Below are 22,425 nucleotides of genomic sequence, written 5' to 3'. Positions count from 1 at the left end.
TAGCACAGTACAGTACAGGCCCTTCAGTCTACGATCTTGTGCCTACTCTATGATCAATCCAAACTTTCCCTCCAACATAGCCCTCCATTTTCCTATCATCCATGGGCCTATCTGAGAGTCCCTTAAATGTCCCTAATGTATCTGCCTCTACCACCACCCCTAGTAGGGTGTTACCCACATTCACCCATTCACCACTCTCTGTATAAAAAAATTATTTTTGACATCCCCCCCCCCCCCAATGCTTTCCTCCAATCATGTTAAAATCATGCTCCCTTGTGTCAGCCATTTCTGTTCTGGGAAAGACTCAGTAAACCAAAAGTGTTCTGATCATTATACAGTTAGTGCTCACTGTGGTTCATTTATTTGGTGACTTGCCCATTAAAACATGGTTTGGATGCAAGTGACATCTTTTTGAAGCTGCATTACTCATTTTATTCAGATTTATGGAGAATATTATGCTTATTATGAACAAGGGGCAATTGCAATTGTCATCCTGGACAACCGAGCACACCATATCATGAGGTTAAAAACCTGCAGGAGGAAACTACAAACCTATACTGAAAAATACGAATGGTATTTAAAACGTTTGCTCTCAAATGCTTTACCTTGATCACACAAGTACTGCAAACTTATTATTTTGACTTGATGACAGACTATCAAGCCCTGTTATTATTCACTAATAGAATGGTAAGAAAAATAATGTGTTTGCACAGAATATTTAATGCAGGAGGACATAATATGTCACTTCATAGTAACTTAATCAGGTAAAGCTCTCAAAGATGATATATTTTATCTATCAGTGCATATGTGTATGAATATATACACACATACACACAGTATATGTATGAATACACACACACACACACACACATATTTGCTTTGTCATGAACTGCAAACATGGGCAAAGAGTTTTTTAGTCACCAATGACACTCTGAACTACCTGTTTGTTTTTGAGATAATTTGAGATGTCCGCTGTGTTTTATTTTCAAAACCTTTGGACATTATTATCGAGTTCCTCTGACCTCACCTCAGCATAGTTAAAATGCACAGATAATACCAAATATTAATCTCCTTCATACCCTGAAATACCTCCCACAGAAGGTTAGTATGTTTGTTTCATAAATGGAGAAACATTTTCAGAATCACATAAAAGGTATCACGAGGAGGAAAAAAAGGACATTACTCTTTGCTACAGTCAAGTATTAAGTGGTTTTAATTTTCCCATTACCTAAAATCTCTGAAGGAAACCAGAGGTGCAACTTTTATAGTGCATCATTTTGTTCAATACAGACCAGAGCTAAAAAATCCTGGTGACACACTCTTCACATTTTATGAACAGCTTCTTCCCTTCTGCCATCAGATTTGTAAATGGTCCATGAACCCAAGAAGACAACCTCACTATTCTCATGTCATTAAATATGAACATACCTGAGGCCTCTGTTGGTAGAGTTGACCAAGGATATTGCATCTTAGCTGTCTAGGTACACAAGCCTGGGCGATACGATATGGAGAGCAAGCTGTTGCCCATGTAGCAAGCTCCCCATCTCTAAGTATCTGATGAACTTAAAGGAACAGTTTGGTACCGGAAGCATCACAGGAGTTGCCAGTCAGCATTGAACTCAACGTAGCACTGCCTTAGGGAATCCAGCTCCGGATTTTTCCCTAGGGTTTACTTCCTAAGCTTTCCCCATAAGTGGGTAAAGCCACAAGACAGTGGATGCTTAAGATCAGAGTTTTTCTTCTCCAAGATGAACTGCCAACCACACCCATGAGCCCCAACTCCCAAAGTGACTGTTTTTAAGGATATATGCATATAGTATTTTATATATATGAGGGGTGATTGATAAGTTCATGGCCGAAGGTGGGAAGAGTCAATTTTAGAAAACCTAGCACGTTTATTTTTCTTACATTTACACACTTAGTCCAGCGGTCATGGAGCATATGGATCCCTTCTTTGTAGAAGTCGGTGTCTGGGACCTCCAGAAGTGGTCCACAGCATGGGGTGATTGATAAGCGGTGGCCTAATGTAGAATGAGATGAGTTATTAACTTCAATCTTTCTGCATTTTCACTCAAAGAGTTGAACGGCATGTGCATGTAACGACAGCTGTATAACTCACCTCCTTCGACCTTAGGCCACAAACTTATCAATCACCCCTGGCATGGACCACTTCTACAAAAAAGGGATCCATATGCTCCGCGACCGCTGGACTAAGTGTGTACATGTAGGAGGGGACTATGTTGAAAAATAAATGTGCTAGGTTTTCTAAAATTGCTTCCTTCCATCTTAGGGCATGAACTTATCAATCACTTCTTGTATAGTTTAATTGAATTAAGTAGTTAAAAGGGTATAAAAAAGGAAAACTATTTCCCTGAGTAACAAGTTATATATTAAAATGAAATAAAAGACAAATTAGAACACTACCAATCCTACTACAGCATTATAAAACTCTGCATTAGTTCCTAATAGTTATTGAGGAAGGAATTCATCCACTGTATGTTGCTGGCTTTCTATGATTGACTGTAATGAACAAAATCAGCGCAGACGTGTGGTGGAGATAATAGATTGCCTTCATACAATGATTGCATCCTCCAAATTTTTATTTTCATTGTAACATTCAAGGTGATTTACCTTCAAATTCTTCATTATTTTCTAACTTGTTGAAGTAGTGAAAACTGTTTCATTTTCTCTTCCCACTTGTTCCTGGCACCTCCAAGCCTGTGTGCTTGAAACTCCAGTAATCAAAACCAGTCTGAATCGTCTTATTGCTTATTTCTCACCAACTATCTGTGACAATATTCACTGCTTTCTGTATGAAATTAAATTTATGAAATTTATTGTTTTATTGTTTTGCAGCAGCAGTATAGTGCCATACTGAAAATGTACTTTATAATTCAATAAGAAAATTAGTTCAAAGATGTTCAAAGTACATTTGTTATCAAAGTATCTACACATTATCCAACCTTGAGATTTGTCTCCTTACAGGCAGCCACAGAACACATAACCCAAAAGAACCCATTAAAAACCAGGAGGGAGAGAGGGAGAGAGGGAGGGAGAGGAATAAACAAATAGTGCAAACAATAAAAGTAAGGGGGAGGGAGAGAGGGAGGGAGGAGAGAGGGAGCGAGAGAGAACAAATCGTGCTAGTGATAAAAGTAAGCAAATAGCATTTAGAATGACAGTGAGTCCTCAGACACAAAGAGCAGAGCAGCCAGAGTAGGCCCATAGCCTCAGGTCAGCACACATTGGAGTAAATGTCACAAAGCCCAGAGCAGTTGGAGCAGGCCCACAGCCTCAGCATCAGTGCAGCGAAGAGCGGAGAGTGGATAATGATAATAACCTGATTTTGATTCTGAATCTTTAAAGAGATGAGTGGATCTACCAATAAGCAACTGCAGGCCAGCGTGATTGGCTGATTATATACTTGCAGTAACGAGCAGGTATAGGGGTGTACCTCACAAAGTTGCCAGCAGGTTGAATTCACCTCAGTTGCATTGGGAAGATGGTTTCACCATATCAGAAATCCATTCTCAGTCTATGAGCTAAAGTACCTGTCATCCTTCTGTTTCATAATATGCATTTTTAATAACAGGATACGTTTCTGAAGGGGCACTCTGCTAGCTAACAAAGCGGTAGCCCTCTCAGAGTAATGGGCTTCGACTGCTCTGTAGGCAATTACTTGTCCTGTGTGAACGCTGCAAAGATCTTCATGTAGCAGAAAAAAATAATCCGTCTGTCTTCTCCTTTGGTGAATTCCAGAACTGACCTCAGATCTTTTCATGTTGATCTTTTAATAGCCTCTTCAAAAGTCCCCTACTCATGTACTTATCACTGTAATCAGAATGAAAGCAGCAGTGACCTACGAAAGCAGCACCAATCTTTCATCCCAATAACAAAACAGCCATTGTAAAACCATCTGATTCTGGGTGATATTTTTATCCAGTTGTCATCAGACAAATTATACACCTTCCCGACACTGAACGTCTCTGTGGTGTTCATGCTCTCTTTGAGAGGAAAACTTTCAGATGTAAAACAACAAACGCTAGCTGGAGCTTTGGCCAATTATATTAGCAAAGACAGTGACCCAATGCATTTTTCAACCCAAGCAGCGAAGTTACAACACATTAAACTTAAATAATTTTTGCAGACAGACTCTTCCCCTTTACAAGCTTCCAGCTGAGCAGCATTGCTATGATTGATTGATTTGAACAAATTGCCCTCTTAAAAAATCCATTTAATTGCATATACCCATGGTTATGGAACTGCAGTACATAGATTTCTTCATTTCCTGATCTCTAAAGGTAGTTTTTCAATTCAAGCAGTCGTATAGATTCAAAGAGCCCTGGTAACATATGGCATGGAAACAGGTCTTTCAGCCACAACTTGCCCATGGTAGCTAAAATACCTCTCTATGCTAATCCTATTTGCCTGCATTTGAACAACCTCTCTCTAAACTAGGGGTAACCCAACCTTTTTTATGCCGTGGACCAATACCATTAAGCAAGGGGTCCATGGACCATAGTTTGGGAAGCCCTGCTCTAAACCTTTCCTATCTTTAGACCTGTCCAAAATATTTTTAAACATTGTAACTGCATCTGCCCCAGCCATCTCCTTTTGGAGTAACACATACAAAATACTGGAGGAACTCGGCAGGTCAGGCAGCACCTATGGAAATGAATAAACAGTCGCCAGATAGGGGGCGAAACCCTTCTTCAAGAAGGGGTGAGGAGCCAAAAGTAAGAAGGTGAATGGAGGAGGAGGAGTACAAACTGGAAGGTGATAGGTGAAACCAGACGAGGGGGAAGGTTGGTGGATGGGGTGGGGGTTGAAGTGGGAAGCTGGGAATTGATGAAAGGTAAAGGGCTGGAGATGAAGGAATCTGGTAGGACAGGAAAGTGGATCATAGGAGAAGGGGGGAGGAGATAGGTAGCTGAGAAGAAGAGAAAAGGTGGGGAATGGAAGAAGAGGGAAGGGGGAAAATTACTAGAATTCAGATAAATTGATGTTTATAGCATCAGATTGTAAACTACCTGGGCAGAATATGAGGTGTTGCTTCTCTGGCTTCATGAGGACAGTCGGATGCCATGGACTGACACAGGATGGGCATGGTGATTGGAATTTAAATGGCTAGCAACTGGCTAATCCTGCTTGTTGCGGACGGAGAGAAGGCGATCCGCAAAGCGGCCCCCCAGTCTGCGATGAGGCTCATCAACGCAGAGGATGGGCGTATCGTGAAAACCCGATACATAAAAACACAGAAAACCTATGTCGCAATACAGGCCCTTCAGTCCACAAAACTGTGCTGAACATGTCCTTACCTTAGAAATTACCTCGGGTTACCCATAGCCCTCTATTCTTCTGAGCTTCATGTGCCTGTCCAGGAGTTTCTTAAGAGACCCTATCGTATCAGCCTCCACCATTGTCACCGGCAGCCCATTCCATGCACTCACCACTCTCTGCGTAAAAAACTTACCCCTTGCATTTCCTCTGTACCTAGACAGCTCGGTCAGACTCGCAAGTGAAGTGCTGCCTCACCTGGAAGGACTGTGTGGGGCCCTGAGCAGAGGTTGAGAGAGAAGGCGAAGGTGATGATGTAGCATTGCTTTTGTTTGTAGAGATAAAGGCCAGGAGGGAGATTAGTGGTGAGGAACAAATGGACAAGGGAATCATGGAGAAAGTGACCCCTGCAGAAGGGAGAGGGGTGGGGAGGTAAAGATGTGTTTGGTGGTGGGGTCCCACTGAAGCTCCTTTCACACCTTGTTCCATATACTCACTGCCTTCGCTTTAGGTGGTCATTAGAGTTTACCCTCTCACCTTAAGCCTGCTCCCCCTGGTTTCATATTTCCGACATTTGGAAAATAACTGTGATTATATTCCCCATCTATGGTACTCGTTTCATATCCCTCAATAAAGTCACTTCACAGCCTCTATTGCTCAAAGGAAAATAGTCCAAGCTGATTCAAACTCTCCATTTAACATACCCCTCCAATCAAGGCAACATTCCTGTGAATCTTTTCTGTTTCTGCTCCTTCCCCGACTTATTCACAGTTTTGGAACGGCACAGCAACTAGATCTGCACACAATACTCCAGCTGCAGCTGTAATGTGACAACCCACTCTCCCACTCAAAGCCTTGGCCAACAATAGCAAGCATACCATACATGTTCTTCATCCCTCTGTCTACTTGTGTCACTGCTCTGAGGCAACTTTGTGCTCGCACTCCAAGGTCTTTCTGTTCAGTAACACTCCCCAGGGCCCTGCTAATCACCCAGCACGTCCAAGCCTGTTTTAACTTCTCAGAATGCATCATTTCACAAACTTGCCTGGGTTAAAGTCCATCTTCCATTCGCTGGTCAGAATCAGAATCAGGTTTAATATCACTGGCAAATGTCCTGAAATTTGTTGTTATGCAACAGCAGTACCTTGCCAACATTGTAATAAAATCTTTAAATTACAGTAATATATATATATTTTGCAGTTGACCTTGATTTTCTTGTAACCCTAGTCACCTTCTTCACTAACTTTTGTGTTTTCTACAAACTTAATCATGTCACTAACACACTATTTCAAATAATTAATATGCATTAATTATTAATTTATTCAATGTATATTATGCTATGTATAAGATATTAATTATTTATAATCAATACTATATTATATATTATTAATTAATACATCATTAGTATATAGTTAACTATATAAATAATTAATCATATTAATTATTTATACATTAATGTGGTATGGTACCGTAGCAGTTAGCACAATACTATCACAGCGCCAATGATCTGGATTTAATTCTTCTGTTGTCTATAAGCAGTTTGTACATTCTCCCTGTGGGTTCTCTGGCCTCCTCCCCCATTCCAAAGATGTATGGCTTTATTGGTTAAATGGTTACAGGGATGTAATGGGCTTATTGGGCCAGAAGGGCTATATTTTGAAATTTAAAAAAAAATTGAGGACAAACAACAAAATTAGGGCTTTAAATGGTGATATATATGTACTTTGATAATAAATTTACTTTTAACTATGAATAAAAGACACAGTCCTGATACCTGGGCACACCGCAGATCACAGACCTCCAACATGAGAAATTATCTTGCACCACCAGCCTACAACTACCACTAAGACAATTTTGTTTGTCCTGGGGATCCCATGCATTCAAACCCTCTGGATTAGCCTAACCTGTGTGACCTTGTGAAAGGCCCTGCTAATTCCAGATAGGTAACAGCCATCATGCTGTCTTAACAACTCCCTTAGTCACCTCTCCCAAAAACACAATCAAATTTCCTACACACAAAGCCATTTAGACTATCTCCAATATGATAGAATTCACATTGCAGTTTGAGAGAGAGAAAATAAAGACAGATGTATTACTATGACAGTGGAGTAAAGAGAATTAGAGAGGTATGAGAGAGGAGCTAGACATAGTTGATTGGAAGGGGACACTGGCAAGGATGATGGTAGAGCAGCAGAGGTTGGAATTTCTGGGGACAATTCTGAGGATGCAGGATAATACATCTCATAGATAAAGAAGTATTCGAAAGGCAGAACGAGGCAACAATAGCTGACAAGGGAAGTCAAGGACTGCATAAAAACAAAAGAGAGGGTATATACTAGAGCAAAAAAATAATGGGAAGTTGGAGGATTGGGAAACTTTTAAAAAACAACCAAATGCAACTGAGAAAGCCACATGGAGAGGAAAGATGAAATATGAAGGTAAGCTAGCTTACTTTCCTTTTTCTCACTACCTTACTTTCCCTTTTCTATTTTCTAATTATGATTTATAATTCAAATTTTTATTATATTTACTTTGATTTGTACTTCAGGGAGCACAAAGCGCAGAATCAAATATCGCTGTGATGATGGTACACTCTAGTATCAATTGTTTGGTGACAATAAAGTAAAGAAAGAATAATATAAAAGAGGACATAGAAAGTGTTTTTCAGATATATAAAGTACAAAAGAGGGACGAGAGTGGATATTGTACCGTTGGAAAATGACACTGGAAAGATAGTAATAGGGGACAAAGAAATGATTGAAGAACTGAGTAAGTATTTTGCATCAGTTTTCATTGTGGAAGTCACTAGCAGAATGCCAGAAATGTGAGGGCATCAGGAGGCAGAAGGGAGGGTCATTGCTATTAGTAAGCAGGTGCTTGGAAAGCCACAGGCTTTGAAGGTAGATAAGTCACCTGGACTAGGGCTGAAGAGATTGTGGAGGCATTAGTCATGATCTGAGGAAGAAGAAATAAATTATTGGCCAGTTACCCTGACTTCAGTAGTTGGAAAGATGTTGGAGTCCATTATTAAGGAAAAGGTTTCAGGGTACTTGGAGGCACGTGATAAAGAAGACTGTAGTCAGCATGCTTTCATTGCTTTCATTAAGGGGAAATCTTGCCTGGCAAATCAACTGGAATCCTTTGAGGAAACACCAGGCAGGATAGACAAAAGAAGAGTCAGTGAATGTTGTATATTTGGATTTTCAGAAGGCCTTTGACAAAGTTACCACATATGAGGCTGCTTAACAAGGTAAGAGCCCATGGTACTACAGGAAAGATACTAGCTGGACAGAAGATTGGCTGACTGGTGGGAGGCAAAGTGGGAATAAAGGGGGCCTATTATGGTTGGCAGCTGGTGACTAGTGGCATTCCACAGCGACTGCTTCCGTTCACATTATATTTCAAATTTGGATATCAGAAATGATGGCTTTGTGGCCAAGTTTACAGACGATACGGAGATACATAGAGGGGAAGGTAATGTAAAGGAAGCAGGGAGCTTGCGGAAAGACTTTGACGGATTGTGAGAATGGGCAAAGAAATGGCAGATGGAATACGGTGTAGGGAAGTGTAAGATCATGCACTTTGTCAGAAGGAATAAAGGCATAGACTATTATCTAAATGGGGAGAAAATTTAAAAAAAAAGAAGAGGTGTAAAGGAACTTGTGACACCTTGTTCAAGATACCCTAAAGGTTAACTTCAGGTTGAGTTGGAGGCAAGGAAGGTAAAGTCAACTTTAGCATTCATTCAGGGGAGCTAGAGTAAAAGAGCAAGGATGTGCAGTAAGTATTGTGAGCAATTTTGGGCACCTTATCTAAGAAAGGATATGCTGGTTTTGGAGAAGGTCCAGAGGAGATTCATGAAAATTATACCAAGAACAGAAGGGTTAATATATGAGCGTGTTTGATGGTTCTGGGCCTCTACTAATTGGAGTTTAGAAGAATGAGGAGGGATCTCATTAAAACCTAACAAATATAGACAGGCCTAAATGGGTTGGATGTGGAGAAAATGGTTCTTATAGCAGTTGAGTCTAGGACCAGAGGACACAGCTGCAGAATAGAGGGTTGTCTATTTAGAACAGAAATGAGGAGGAATTTCTTCAGCCAGTGTATCTGTGAAACTCATTACTCCAGATAGCTGTGGAGGCCAAGTCAATGAAGCTATTTAAATCAAAGATTGATAGGTTCTTGATTAATCAGGGCATCAAAAGTTACGGGTAGAGGGCAAGAGAAAGTGTTTGAGAGGGATAATAAATCAGCCATGATGGAATGACAGAGAAGCTCAATGGGCTAAATGGCCCAACTCAGCACCTATGTCTTATGCTCTTATTAGTCCCGTATTCAGCACTCATTTTGTCTTTTTCTCTTGCAAAACTCTTTTACACACTAGAGTAAAATCTACACAAGGAGTGAGGGCCTCAGGGCTCTATGTTTCACTCACTCCACCACTGACACACAGTAGCAGCAGTGAGCACCGTCTACAGGAAACACTCCGGCACTTCACCAACAAGGCTCCTCCGACCGCAGCTTCCAAATCCACCACCTCTACCAGCTGGAAGGGCAAGGTCAGCAAAAGCATAAGGAATATCGTCTCTGAGCCTCACACCATTCTGACCTGGAAACGTATCGCCGTTCTGTCACCATCGCTGGGTCAAAATCCTGGAACTCCTCCCTTAACAGCAGCGTGTGTGTACCCAGACCTCAGGGACTGCAGCTGTTCAAGAAGACAGCTCACCACCATCTCCTCAAGGGCAACAAGGGATGAAAGCAAACGCTGGCTCAGGCTGTGTAAACCACATCTCTTCAATGAATACAAAAAAATGACTGGGATTAGAGGGACATGGGTCATGTGCAAGCAGATGGAATTAGTTTCGGTTGGCATCGTGACTGCAACAGATATTGTATGCCAAATGGCCTTCATCTGTGCTGTAGTCTGTGAGCTCAAAACAAAACCTGTTCAAACTTTAGATTCATGATCGACAAAAATTCATGATATGTAGGAAGAAGGAAACTAATCATGCAAAAATCACAAGGCAGAAACAAGTAATCAAAAATAAAAACTGAACAATTATCTACCAATCAAAATTCCAGGGAATTAAAAGCATGTCATGAAAATGATTTTGGCACTTGCCTACATTATTAATTATCCAAAGGAAATTGTTCCAGTAAAAAAAAGAATTGCATAACGGACACACAAGAATTACCATAACATCATAAGACAAAGGAGCAGAATTAGGCCATTCAGCCCATCGAGTCTGCTTCACCATTCCATCATGGCTGATTTATTATCCCTCTCAGCCCCATTCTCCTGTTTTCTCTCCATAACTTGATGCCCTGACTAATCAAGAACCTATCATACTCCACTTTAAATATACTCAAAGATTGTCACTGTCCTTTTTCTGTGAGGACAGGCTGGGGATTTGATGTTATTGTTGCTGTGTTTTATTTTGAGAATCAATGTTATCATCGCAGCTTTTATCTGTAAGGGAGAGGGCAAGGGTTTTGTGAGTCCTGTTTCTTTTTCTTTTTTGTGTTGGGGAGAAGTGATGGATTTTCTTTTCAACAATTTCCATGGTTTCTGTATTTCATGACTATTTGGATAAAGTGAATATCAGAGTTGTATTGTACATGCAAGTTTTGACAATAAAATGGAAAATGAAACAAAATAAATGAGCCTCAGCGACATGGCAATGAATTCTACAGACTCACCACCCTCTGTCAAAAGACATTCCTTCTCATCTCCAATGCCAGCACATCTTTTCTTAGATAAGGAGCCTAAAACTGCTCAGAATACTCCAAGTCTTATGAACAATGCCTTATAAAGCTTTAGCATTACACCTTTGCTCTAATACTCCAGTCCTCTTGAAATAATTGCTAACAAAGCATTTGCCACCCTTACCACCAACTCAGCTTGCAAGTTAACATTTAGGGAAAACTGCACAAGGATTCCCAAGTCCGCGTGCACCACTGACAATTCTCCGCTTAGAAAATAGTCTGCACCTTTATTCCTTCTGCCAAAGTACATGACCAAACACTTCCCTACCCAATAGTACATCTGACACTTCTTTGCTTATTCTCCTAATTTGTCCAAATTCTTCTGTAGACTCCTTGCTTCCTTCTACATTATCTGCCCCTCTACCTATCTTCATCTGCTAACTTGGCCACAAAGACATCCATTCTGTCTTCTGAATTCCTCTTAAGGAAACCATGCTGACTTCGGCCTATCATGTACCTCCAAGTAACCAGGAACTTCAACCTTAATAAATGTTCTCCAACATCTTCCCAGCCACTTAAGTCATCAGACCTATAACTAGGCCTCTAATTTCCTTTCTTCTGCGTCCCTTTCTTCTTAAGGAATGGAGTGACATTTGTAACGTTACAGTCCTTTGGAACCCTTCAAGAAACTCGTGTCTCCTCAATCTCGTCAGCTACCTCTTTCAGAATACTGGGGTGTAGTCCACCTGTTCAAGGTGACTTAGTAACCTTCAGACTTTTCAGTTTCCCAAGCATCTTCTCCTTAGTAATATTAATGACAATCAATTCGGCCCTGACACTCTTGAATTTCTGGCATTCTACTAGTGAAGACTGATGCAAGATAGTATACTTATTAAGTTTGTCCGCCATTTCTTTGATCACAATGACTAATTCTCCAGTATCAGTTTTCAGCGGTCTGATATCCACTCTCACCTCTTTTTAACTCTTTATATATCTTTTAAAATATTTTGTCATCCTCTTTGATATTTCTGGCAGGTTTGCCTTCACATTTCATCTTTTCTCTCCTTATGTGTTTGTTTTGCCTTCTGTTGGTTTTTAAAAGCTTCTCAATCCTCTAACATTCTACTAACTTTTGCTATATTATACAACTCTGTTCTTCTTTTATGCTGCCTGTGACTTCCATTTTCAGTCACAGTTGCCTCATTCTCCCTTCAGAATATTCCTTCGTCTTTGAAATAAATCTATCCTGCACCTTCCAAATTGCCTCCAGAAACTCCAGCCATTGATGTTCTGCTGTTATCCCTGCCTGTGTCTCTTTCCAGTAAACTTTGGCCTCCTCCTCTCTTACGCCTCTGTAATTCCCATTACTCCACTGTAATTTTGAGTTTCTCAAAATTATAATACCACACAGAAAATAATCATTGAATTTATAGATATGCTTTCCAGTTCCCTCATTCTGCATAGAATAGCCCATTCCCAATCATATATATCATATATATATGATCATATACAATCATATATATTCCCAATCACATCTTCTATCTGAAGAGTACAGTACGGTGCAAAAATCTTAGTAACATATATATAGCTAGGGTACTAAAGACTTTTTCATAGTACTGTAGTAATTTTATGCATTGCACTGTACTGCTGCTGCAGAATAAACAAATTTCATGATATATGTGAGTGATGATAATCCTGATTCTTGTATGAGTTTCTATTGTGAACTGAGAGTGGGAAGGGGACAGAGAAAGGCTGAATCATGGTTGGGAAAAGGAGAAGGGAGAGGTTCACCTTCGTCTCTATCCCTAATAGGTAGGATTAATGCTATTAAGATGGTTATTTTACCTAAGTTTTTATACATTTTTCAAGCGATACCAATTTTTATCCCGAAATCTTTTTTTACTAATGTTGACTCTAAAATTTCTTCATATATATGGCAGAATAAAAATCCCAGGTTAGGTAAAACATATTTACAGAAGACAAAAAAGGAAGGCGGGTTAGCATTACCTAATTTCAGATTTTACTATTGGGCAGTTAATATTAGATATTTGTTATGTTGGTTGAAAGATGGGGGTGGATCTTTTGGCCCTTGTTGGGTGAGTTTAGAAACTAAATCGGTATCAACTTATGCTTTGGGTTCTATTTTAGGGACTTCTCTCCCTTTTGCTCTTTCTAAATTGCCGAAACGAATTGACAACCCGATAGTTAAACATACATTGCGTATATGGTTTCAATTTCGGAGATTTTTTGGGTTGACTCAATTCGTTTTAAATAGTCCTATTGTATCTAATTGTTTTTTTCACCCTTCCATTATAGATCAAGCTTATTCAGCTTGGAAAACTAAGGGATTACTAAGATTTTCTGATTTATTTTTAGATAATTGTTTCATGTCTTTTGAACAATTATCCAACAAATATAACTTGCCGAGATTTCATTTTTTTAGATATTTACAGATTAGACATTTTTTAAGTTCTGTACTCTCTACGTTTCCAAATTTTGTGCCTTCAGATACTTTGGAGAGTTTATTTGAATTAGACCCTTTTCAAAAAGGGCTTATTTCAAAACTTTATAATATAATTATGAAGATACGTTCAGAGCCTCTTTATAAGACTAAACAGGATTGGGAAAGAGAGCTTAGTTTTAGTATTTCTAGTGAGAATTGGGATAGAATTCTTCAATTAGTTAATACATCATCGTTATGTGCCAAACATTCACTAATACAATTTAAGGTCGTACATAGGGCCCATATGTCCAAGGATAAATTAGCTCATTTTTACTCTCATATAAGTCCTATTTGTGATAGATGTCATTCTGAAATTGCGTCTTTAACTCATATGTTTTGGTTGTGTTCATTTTTGGAGAAATATTGGAAAGATATTTTTGATATTATTTCTGCGGTTTTGAATATTGATTTACAACCTTATCCTATTACCGCAATTTTTGGTTTACCAATGTTAGATTCACTGCATTTATCTTCTTCAGCCCGTCGAATGATTGCATTTCTAACTCTGATGGCTAGAAGATCTATATTGTTGAATTGGAAAGAAATTGATCCTCCCACTGTATTTAATTGGTTCTCTCAAACTATGTTATGTTTAAATTTAGAAAAAATTAGAAGTGGTACTTTTGAGACTTCTATTAAATTTGAAAAGTTATGGAGACCATTTATTCAACATTTTCATATGATGTAATATGACCCTGTGCCAAGTTCATTTGATTTCCCAGTTTTCAGCTTATGTATTTTGAGAGGACCGGAAGTGACGGCATTGATGAATACTTATTTTTGTGAGATATTATAAACAGCCCGTTTTCGTTTTTTTTTCTTTTTCCTTCTTTTTTGTTTTTTTTTATATTACGTATTAGTTATAGTTATTAGATTAGATTAGCTAGTTCTGCATTATATAAATTTTTTTTGTTTTTTTTCTTTCTTTTTTCTGTTTTTTATATATTATACATAATGAAATATTTAGATTTACTATGTCCATACATATATCTTATGGCTTATGTCTTGGTAAACTCATTTATATTGTAACTATTATGTATGTTTTTTTTTCATATGTAATGGAATGTGTATGTTGGTAATTTCTTTATCAATATATCATCTGTATTCTGTCCATATTACTAATATTAATAAAAAGATTTAGAAAGAAAGAAGGGAGAGGCGAGGGAGAGGAGACGGAGAGGGGAGGTAGTGGGAAGCACCAGAGAGACATTTTGTACTGATCAATAAACCAATTGTCTGTAATCAGATGAACTTGTCTGGTGTCTCAGGGCTGGGTGTGTCCACAGAGTGCCACCCCCTGCACCTGGCGCTCCTTCTCTGCCACCTGACCCACCCCCCTCCCGCGGTACTCCATCCTCGCCATTCCCAACATCCTTTGCTACTGCCATATTTACAAACTTACCCTCTTCTGATTTGAATGAACTGTACTCCTAAATAGCTTTATTTCAGTATTGATGGCATTAGCCACTTCTAAGTGGTCATAAAACTCCAGTACACAGATTTTTGCATGTTAAAATTTCGCTTCATAGTATAATTCCCAGATGGATTCCACTTTGCCTCGGGATTTAGTTAATATGATTCAACAACAGCTTTTCATAATTAAAATTATGTTGAAATGCAATCACCAAAATTTAGTTTTGAGGAATGTGAAGAGATGTGTTTTGACAAAAATAAGAAAATTGACAAATAGACCAGTTCCAAAGAGTGTTGGACTGCAGGGGAAAACTGAAGGTATATACATCTAGTTGCCACTTTATTAGGTACACCTGTGCACCTGCTCATTAATGCAAATATCTAATCAGCCAATCATGTGGCAGCAGCTCAATGCATAAAAGCATGCAGACATGGTCAAGAGGTTGAGTTGTTTTTCAGACCAGACACTGGGAAAGAAATGTGATCTATGTGTCTTTGACTGTGGAATGATTGTTGGTGCCAGATGGGGTGGTTTGAGTATCTGAGAAACTGCTGCTCTGCTGTAATTTTCACACACAACAATCTCTAGAGTTTACAGAGAATGGTTAAAAAATAAACAAAAATCCAGTGAACATCAGTTCTTTGGGCAAAATGCCTTGTTAATGAGAGAGGTCAGAGGAGAGTGGCCAGATGGGTTTAAGCTGACAGGAAGGTGACAGAAACTCAAATAACCACACATTATAATGGTGGTGTGCAGAAGGACATCCCTGAGTGCTCAACATGTCGAACCTTGAAATGTGATGGGTTACAGCAACAGGTGACCATGAACATACACTCAGTGACCACAATGTTAGGTACAGAAGGTAACTAATAAAGCAGGCGCTGGGAGTATACTCTGCCAGTGTGATGGATTCTATATTTGGAATGCAGTATAAATCAAGACCAGTGTCAGTTAACATGATCGGACTTGAGAACAATTTGTTGTTTAAATGGAAATGGCAAATTCAGAAAAATCATAGGGAAAGATTAAGTAGATTAAAACTTTATTTCCTGGAATGTAGAAGAATGATAGGCTTGATATAGGTATATAAAATTATGAGGGCTATAGACAGGGTAAATGCAACCAGGCCTTTTCCACTGAAGTTGGGTGACACCAGAACTAGAGGTTATGAGTTAAGAGTGAAAGGTGAAATGTTTAAGGGGAGCATGAAGGCGAGCTTCTTCACTCAAAGAGTGCCGAGAGTGTGGAACAAGCTGGCAGTAGAGATGGTGGATGCAGGTTCCATTTCAACACTTAAGAGAAATTTCAATATGTACATGGATAGGAAGGATATGGAGGGCTTTGGTCCACATGCCGGCTGATGGGATTAGGCAGAATAAGAACTCAGCATGAACTAAGTGGGGTGACAGTATTCTATGTTCCATTTATTCAAACAAAATCAATTAAGCTGTTTATTCAAAGATTTCTCATGCTAATTTGATAAATTACATGGGGTTTGAATATTAAACTCAGATATTTTTGGTCTATTTTCCATTCAGAGAATGTTAACATAATTTTATCGGATCATTGCCTCCCAATTCACGTCCTCACTTCTACCAAGCCGCAATTTTCAGTTTGCATGCATATTTCCAAAAACCCACTCAGCAAGAGGTTTCCAAATTTTATTTAATTTTATTTTTATTTAGAGATACAGCATGGAAGAGGCCCTTCTGGCCCAATGAGCCACACCGCCCATCAACCCAATGATTAACCCTAGCCTAATCACAGGACAATTCTTCTATGGCCAATTAACCAGTACATCTTTGGACTGTGGGAGGAAATTGTAACACCTGGAGGAAACCCATGCACTCAGAGGAAGAATATGCAAGCCTTATTACAGAGGACAACAGAAATGAACTCTGATATCTGAGGCTCTGAGTTGTAATGGCGGCACGGTCACCACTACATCACCATGGCGTCCTACACAAATAGTAATGAAAACAACCAATGGGAGAGGAGCCACAGCAGCCACTTTATCTGGGACCACTATCGACTGTCAGTGAAGGATGACCTTTAGCAGTCACAAAAGCCATTAAATTCCCGCTTAGCTGACAAAAGGTAAAAAAGAGAAAGATAAACAGCAATGGTTCCTGAGGGAAAAGCTTAAATTAGTTTGACAGCAGCACAATTGACAAGTGAAAACTGAGCCTTGGAATTAATAGGTCAAATTTACATAACATTGAAGAGTATTGTTGAAATGTCAATATTAAAATGTATTGCCATTGCCACATTAATCTGTATTTTCATTTTTTTTCTTTTTTTTAAAATTTCGATCATTTTCCTTCATTGCAACACTTCAAATAGTTTTCTATATAGCATGGAAGTTTAAGGAATTGAGACAAGTAAAGATAAGTTTAAAGCTCTAAGTTCAAAGTAATTTATTATCAAAGTACATATATATCATCATATACTACCCTGAGATTCATTTTCTTGCAGGCATTCACAGTAAGTAATACAAAGAAACATAATAACATCACTGAAAAGCCACACACAAGATGGACAAACAACCAATGTGCAAAAGGCTGCAAACTGTTCAAATGTAAAAAGAAAAAAAATCAAAATAATAATACATAAATAAGAAATACATATCAAGAACATGAAACAAAGAGTCCTTGAAAATGAGTCCATAGGATACGAGAACATTTCAGTGTCGGGACTAGTGAAGTTGAGTGAAGTTATCCCCACTGGTTCAAGAGAATCAGTGAGAAACTGCACACAATAAGATGGAAAAATGACCAATGTAGAAAAGACAACAAACTGTGCAAATACAAAAATAAAAATAATAGTTATAATAAATAAATAGTCAATAACTATCAAAAGCATGAGATGAAGAGTCCTTGAAAAGTAAATCCATGGGTTGTGGCAATTGTTCAATGTTGAAGTTGAAATAAGTTATCTCTTCTGGTTCAGGAGTCTGATGGCTGAAGGGTAATAACTGTTCCTGAAGTTGCTGTACCTTCTTCTGAATGACAGCAGTGAAAAAAGAACAGCGGGTGTATTGATGATGGATGCTGCTTTCTTGTAGCAGGGCTTTTTGTAAATGTGCTCAACGTTGGGGAGCACTTAATTTACATATTATGAACTGGGCTGTATCCACTACTTTTTAAAGATCCAATCAATGTCAGGAAGGTGCATTTGGTAGATCGTCAGATAGTCCTAGGACCAGCACATAAGTTCAATCAGAAAGGAGTCACTCTAGCCTTTGTTGATTCAATTCTACCCCCACCCATCTTGCCCCTTACCTGGCCTCACCCATCACCTGCCAGCTTGAGGTCAAAGGGGAATAAAATGTCATGGCAGCAGCCATGAAACCATTGCCATTTTTGATTTTGTACAGAAGGCGAACTCAATTGATAGGTCAACGAAAGGCTTGAGAACAATGGAAAATGACAATCTGCAAACAAGTTTCAGGCACATTAATCAAAGAACTTAATAGCAAAGAAAGTTACATCATAATCTGAGAGATTTTGAATCAGAAATTTGCCAGCTCCATCACGGGCACTTGCCTCTCCAGCATTGAGAACATCCTCAAAAGGTGAAAACTTTAAAAAGCAGCATTGATCATAAAGGACCCTCATCACCCAAGACACCCCCTCTTCTCATTGCTACCATCAAGGAGGTGGTACAGGAGCGTAAAAACACACACTCATTATTTCAAGAACATTTTCTGTCCACCATCAGATTTCTGAATGGACAATGAACCCAGATATATTATTACATTTTCTATTATTATCATCATCACTATTTTTTCTCTATTTTTGCTCCCTTTTTGCAATATTTATTTAATTCAATTTTTATACATGCTTCTTACTATAATTTATCCTTTTTTATTATGTATTGCTCTGTACAGTTGCCGCAAAGCAACAAATTTCATGACATATGCCAGTGACATTAAACCTAATTCTGATTCTAAATTGTCAGATGGAAATAGATTGAAAAGAAAGTGACTTGTACAAATACTGTGGATAAAGGACTAGATTTACTGAAGCAGGAAAAACTTGATTTTTTGAGGGCATTTGCAATACCATTACATACCAGATGGAATCTATAGCAGGGCTTTTGCTTTAAGGACAGATATAATTAAAATATATTTTACTATTAGTTCCTCCCAAGATTATATTGTTATCAGTTTGGAATGAAAAGATCAATAATTATTCAATCAGTAGGATATCAAGTGACAGAAATGAATGAGAACCATTACGTTCCACAAAAATGAAGTTACAAAATGTTGCCATTCTCAGAAATAATATTCGACCATATTGTTATCTGAGGAAAAGTCTCAACAGATTGCAAAGTTAAGCAAAATCTCCTTCCACTGAAGCTTTGGAATGCTGATCTGTTTTTTGAATTGCTTCATAATTCACATGGTAGCAAAATGGGACCCAAGAGCAGACTCAATCACTGTGATGATGAGAACCTTAACAAAACAAACAAAAGTCAACAAATCATGTAAACTGTCCTTTGCACACATAGTTATGTCGATCCAATGTATCAAAATCTCACAAATAGTGCAGCTTTTCCATATCGTGACACGCATCTCCCTGAACTGTCTCGGTTATTATTCTACATGATCATCCCAAGTGAAAAATAAATACACAGCCATCCTCATCATCATGTGTTGTGTTCTATGATGTGCTGACCAAGACTTCCAACTGTCTTTAATTTGTGAAGTTCTAATAAGCTCTTCAAAACTTTTGCATGTCCATCCCTTGATGAAACTCATGAATGTCATGTGTTGTTGACCAGAACTTTTTCTTCCATCAATTTTTCCTGCTGATACAAGATGTTCGAATTTCTCTTTCCTCAGTACATGTCCCAAAAATTCCAGCTGCTGTTTCCTGATTGATGATATTAGCTCTCTTATTCCGGCTTTTTGCAATACTTCTTCACTTGTTACTCTGTCCTTCAAAGATATTTTCTTCATTCTCAAAAACCACAATTTTGCAACTTCGAGTCTTCCCTCATTTTGTTTTCATATTGTCCAACATATGTTAGTGTGGAATGAACATAGCACTGTAACACTCTGAGTATTATATCTATAGAAATGGTGTTATTCTTTTGTATCTTGCTCAAATGCTTGAATGTGCATTTAACAATCTCAATCCTTCTAATTTCAAAGTCAGCTCTACCATCAGAGGTTATTGTGCTTTCAAATTAATTGAACTTCCATACTTGTTTAATTGTTTCGATGCCCACTTCCAGTTCGCATTTCTATATTTCTTTCTTTTTTGTGACAACTATATATTATCTACTTTGAACAACCAACGATATGCAGAAAACACAATGCTGATAGCTACCTCTAAAGAGATGCTTTAAGACATTTAAAGTATCTTACGCTTTAAAAATGATTAATCATCTTCTATTTTAGTACAAGAATGACTACCTATGAATATTAAAACAGGTTTCACACAGGTTATATTCTGGTACATCTGCAAATTCAGATTTTTGCTAAGATGTTAAGCTGATTCCCTTTTTCATAGTCTGAATTTCTTTTCTTGATGTTCTAAGCAGGTAATGGAAAATCGAACAATCTAGCAATGTCTAAACACAAGAGGTTCTGCAGATGCTGGATATCTAGATCAACATACACAACATGCAGGAGGAACTCAGCATGTCAGGCAGCATCCATAGAAGGAATATGCAGTCGATATTTCGGGCTGAGACATGATGAAGTTCTGAAGTTCTGACATGATGGTCCGAAACATTGAGCCTAGAAATGTCTTCTCCTTGGAAATACTTACCTCAGACACAGATAATGACACCATCAGTTTCACTTCTTACAGTACACATTTTACTTGAGTACTTGCAGGATGAAGTAGACAGTAGTCGAGCTTAGCTGCAAAATCTGATAACTTAATAAAATAGTACTTACTTTTGTTAATCACACCACGATCACCTGCAGTAAAACAACCTTCTAAATAAAGAAAACAAAATATTGAAACCTAGGCAATATTTTGTCTTGGTGAATCTTCAAATGACCTGGAATCCTGTGAATAGTTTACCTTACTGAAGTTGCAAAGATCACAAATTTTTGGTTCCAACTGTAAAGGAAATCTCAAGGGTGAAGGAAGACACAATGTCTTTTTTGCAATTAGTTAAACACCATATATTTTTGGCAGGAGCCGGCTTTTGATTAGCTTTCTTCCCTGTGTTGGCTCAAAGAAGTTGCTGCAATTAGTTTTCAACCCCTAATCAGAGCCAGTCAGCTTCCTCTGCAACTGGATCCTTGACTTCCTCATTGGGAGACCACAATCATTGTGGATCAGAAATAACACCTCCTCCTTGCTGACTATCAACACCTGAAGGATGCCTGCCTAGCCCACTGCTCTACTCTATCTATACTCATGACTGTGTGGCTAGGTACTGCTCACATGCCATCTATAAATTTGCTAATAACACAAGTGTTGTTGATAGAATCTCAAATGGTGACAAGGTGGCTTATGGGAATGAGACAGATTGTTTGGTAGCTGGTGTCACAACAACAATATTTTACTCAGCATCAGTAAGACCAAGGAATTGATTGTGAACTTCAGGAAGGTGAAATCAGGAGAGTACACACCAGTTCTCATTGAGGGATCAGCAGTGGAAAGGATGAACAGATTCAACTTCTTGGGTGTCAACATCTCCAAAGATCAGTCATGGGCCCAACATATTGATGCAGTTATGAAGATGCACACAAGCCACCATATTTCATTTGGAACTTGAGGGGATTTGATATGTCACTAAAGATTATAGAAAATTTCTACAGATGTACCATACAGGGCATTCTAACTGGTCGCATCTGGTATGGAGGTGGTGGTGGATGGGATCTGAAAAAGCTGCAGAGGACTGTAAACTCAGCAAGCTCCGTCATGGGCTCTAGCCTCCCCACCATCAAGGATATCTTCAAAAGACGCTACCTCAAGAAGGCTGCACCATGAAGGACCCTCACAATCCAGGACATGTTCTGTTCTCCTTATCACCTTCAGAGAAGAAGTACAAAAGCCTGAAGACACAACTCAACATTTTAGACAGCCTCTTCCCCTCTGCCAACAGATCCATGAACACTTCTTCACTATTTTACTCACTTACTATAATTCATAGTCATTATTTTATATTCCACAGTCCTGCTGCCACAAAAAAGAATTTGACGACATGGCAGTGATAATAAACCTGGTTCTGATTCTGAAGTGTACACACATAAACCTATTGAATAGGTCCAGTGTTCAAACAGGCACCGTAAAAGTCAAGTAGATAAGCTGGACCATATCAAGTATCGTCTTTTGCTCAATTTCTCAAAAGCAGGATTCCAAAGGTACTTATGTAAAACTCTCTTCTTAATGTTTGAAGATAATGTACAATCCACACTCTAATAAACTAATAAGCACGTTATTTTACACAATTTGTCATTCTTCTCAACCAAACATTGAACTATGACCTTTCTGAAGATATAGTTCAGAGCTGTTTGTCCAGAGTTTTGGTGAGTAAAGAATTTGAAGCT

General features: G+C 38.6%; 1 protein-coding gene and 1 long non-coding RNA gene across 8 annotated transcripts in view; both read right to left on the bottom strand.

The window, feature by feature from the left end:
• Positions 1-22,425, bottom strand: part of rbms3 (RNA binding motif, single stranded interacting protein) — a 1,202,299-nt gene that overhangs the window by 164,171 nt on the left and 1,015,703 nt on the right. The gene's annotated exons all lie outside the window — the stretch shown is intronic.
• Positions 3,812-6,353, bottom strand: LOC132378648 (uncharacterized). Its single transcript, XR_009507139.1, has 3 exons — positions 5,982-6,353; positions 5,474-5,556; positions 3,812-3,831 (listed from the first exon to the last, which is right to left on the bottom strand). It is a non-coding gene; the product is annotated as an uncharacterized LOC132378648 (long non-coding RNA).

This window comes from Hypanus sabinus, chromosome 20 (genome assembly GCF_030144855.1).
Source record: "Hypanus sabinus isolate sHypSab1 chromosome 20, sHypSab1.hap1, whole genome shotgun sequence".
Taxonomy (NCBI): domain Eukaryota; kingdom Metazoa; phylum Chordata; class Chondrichthyes; order Myliobatiformes; family Dasyatidae; genus Hypanus; species Hypanus sabinus.
The sequence above is the reverse complement of the archived record's forward strand: the minus strand, read 5'-3'. Positions and strand labels throughout refer to the sequence as shown.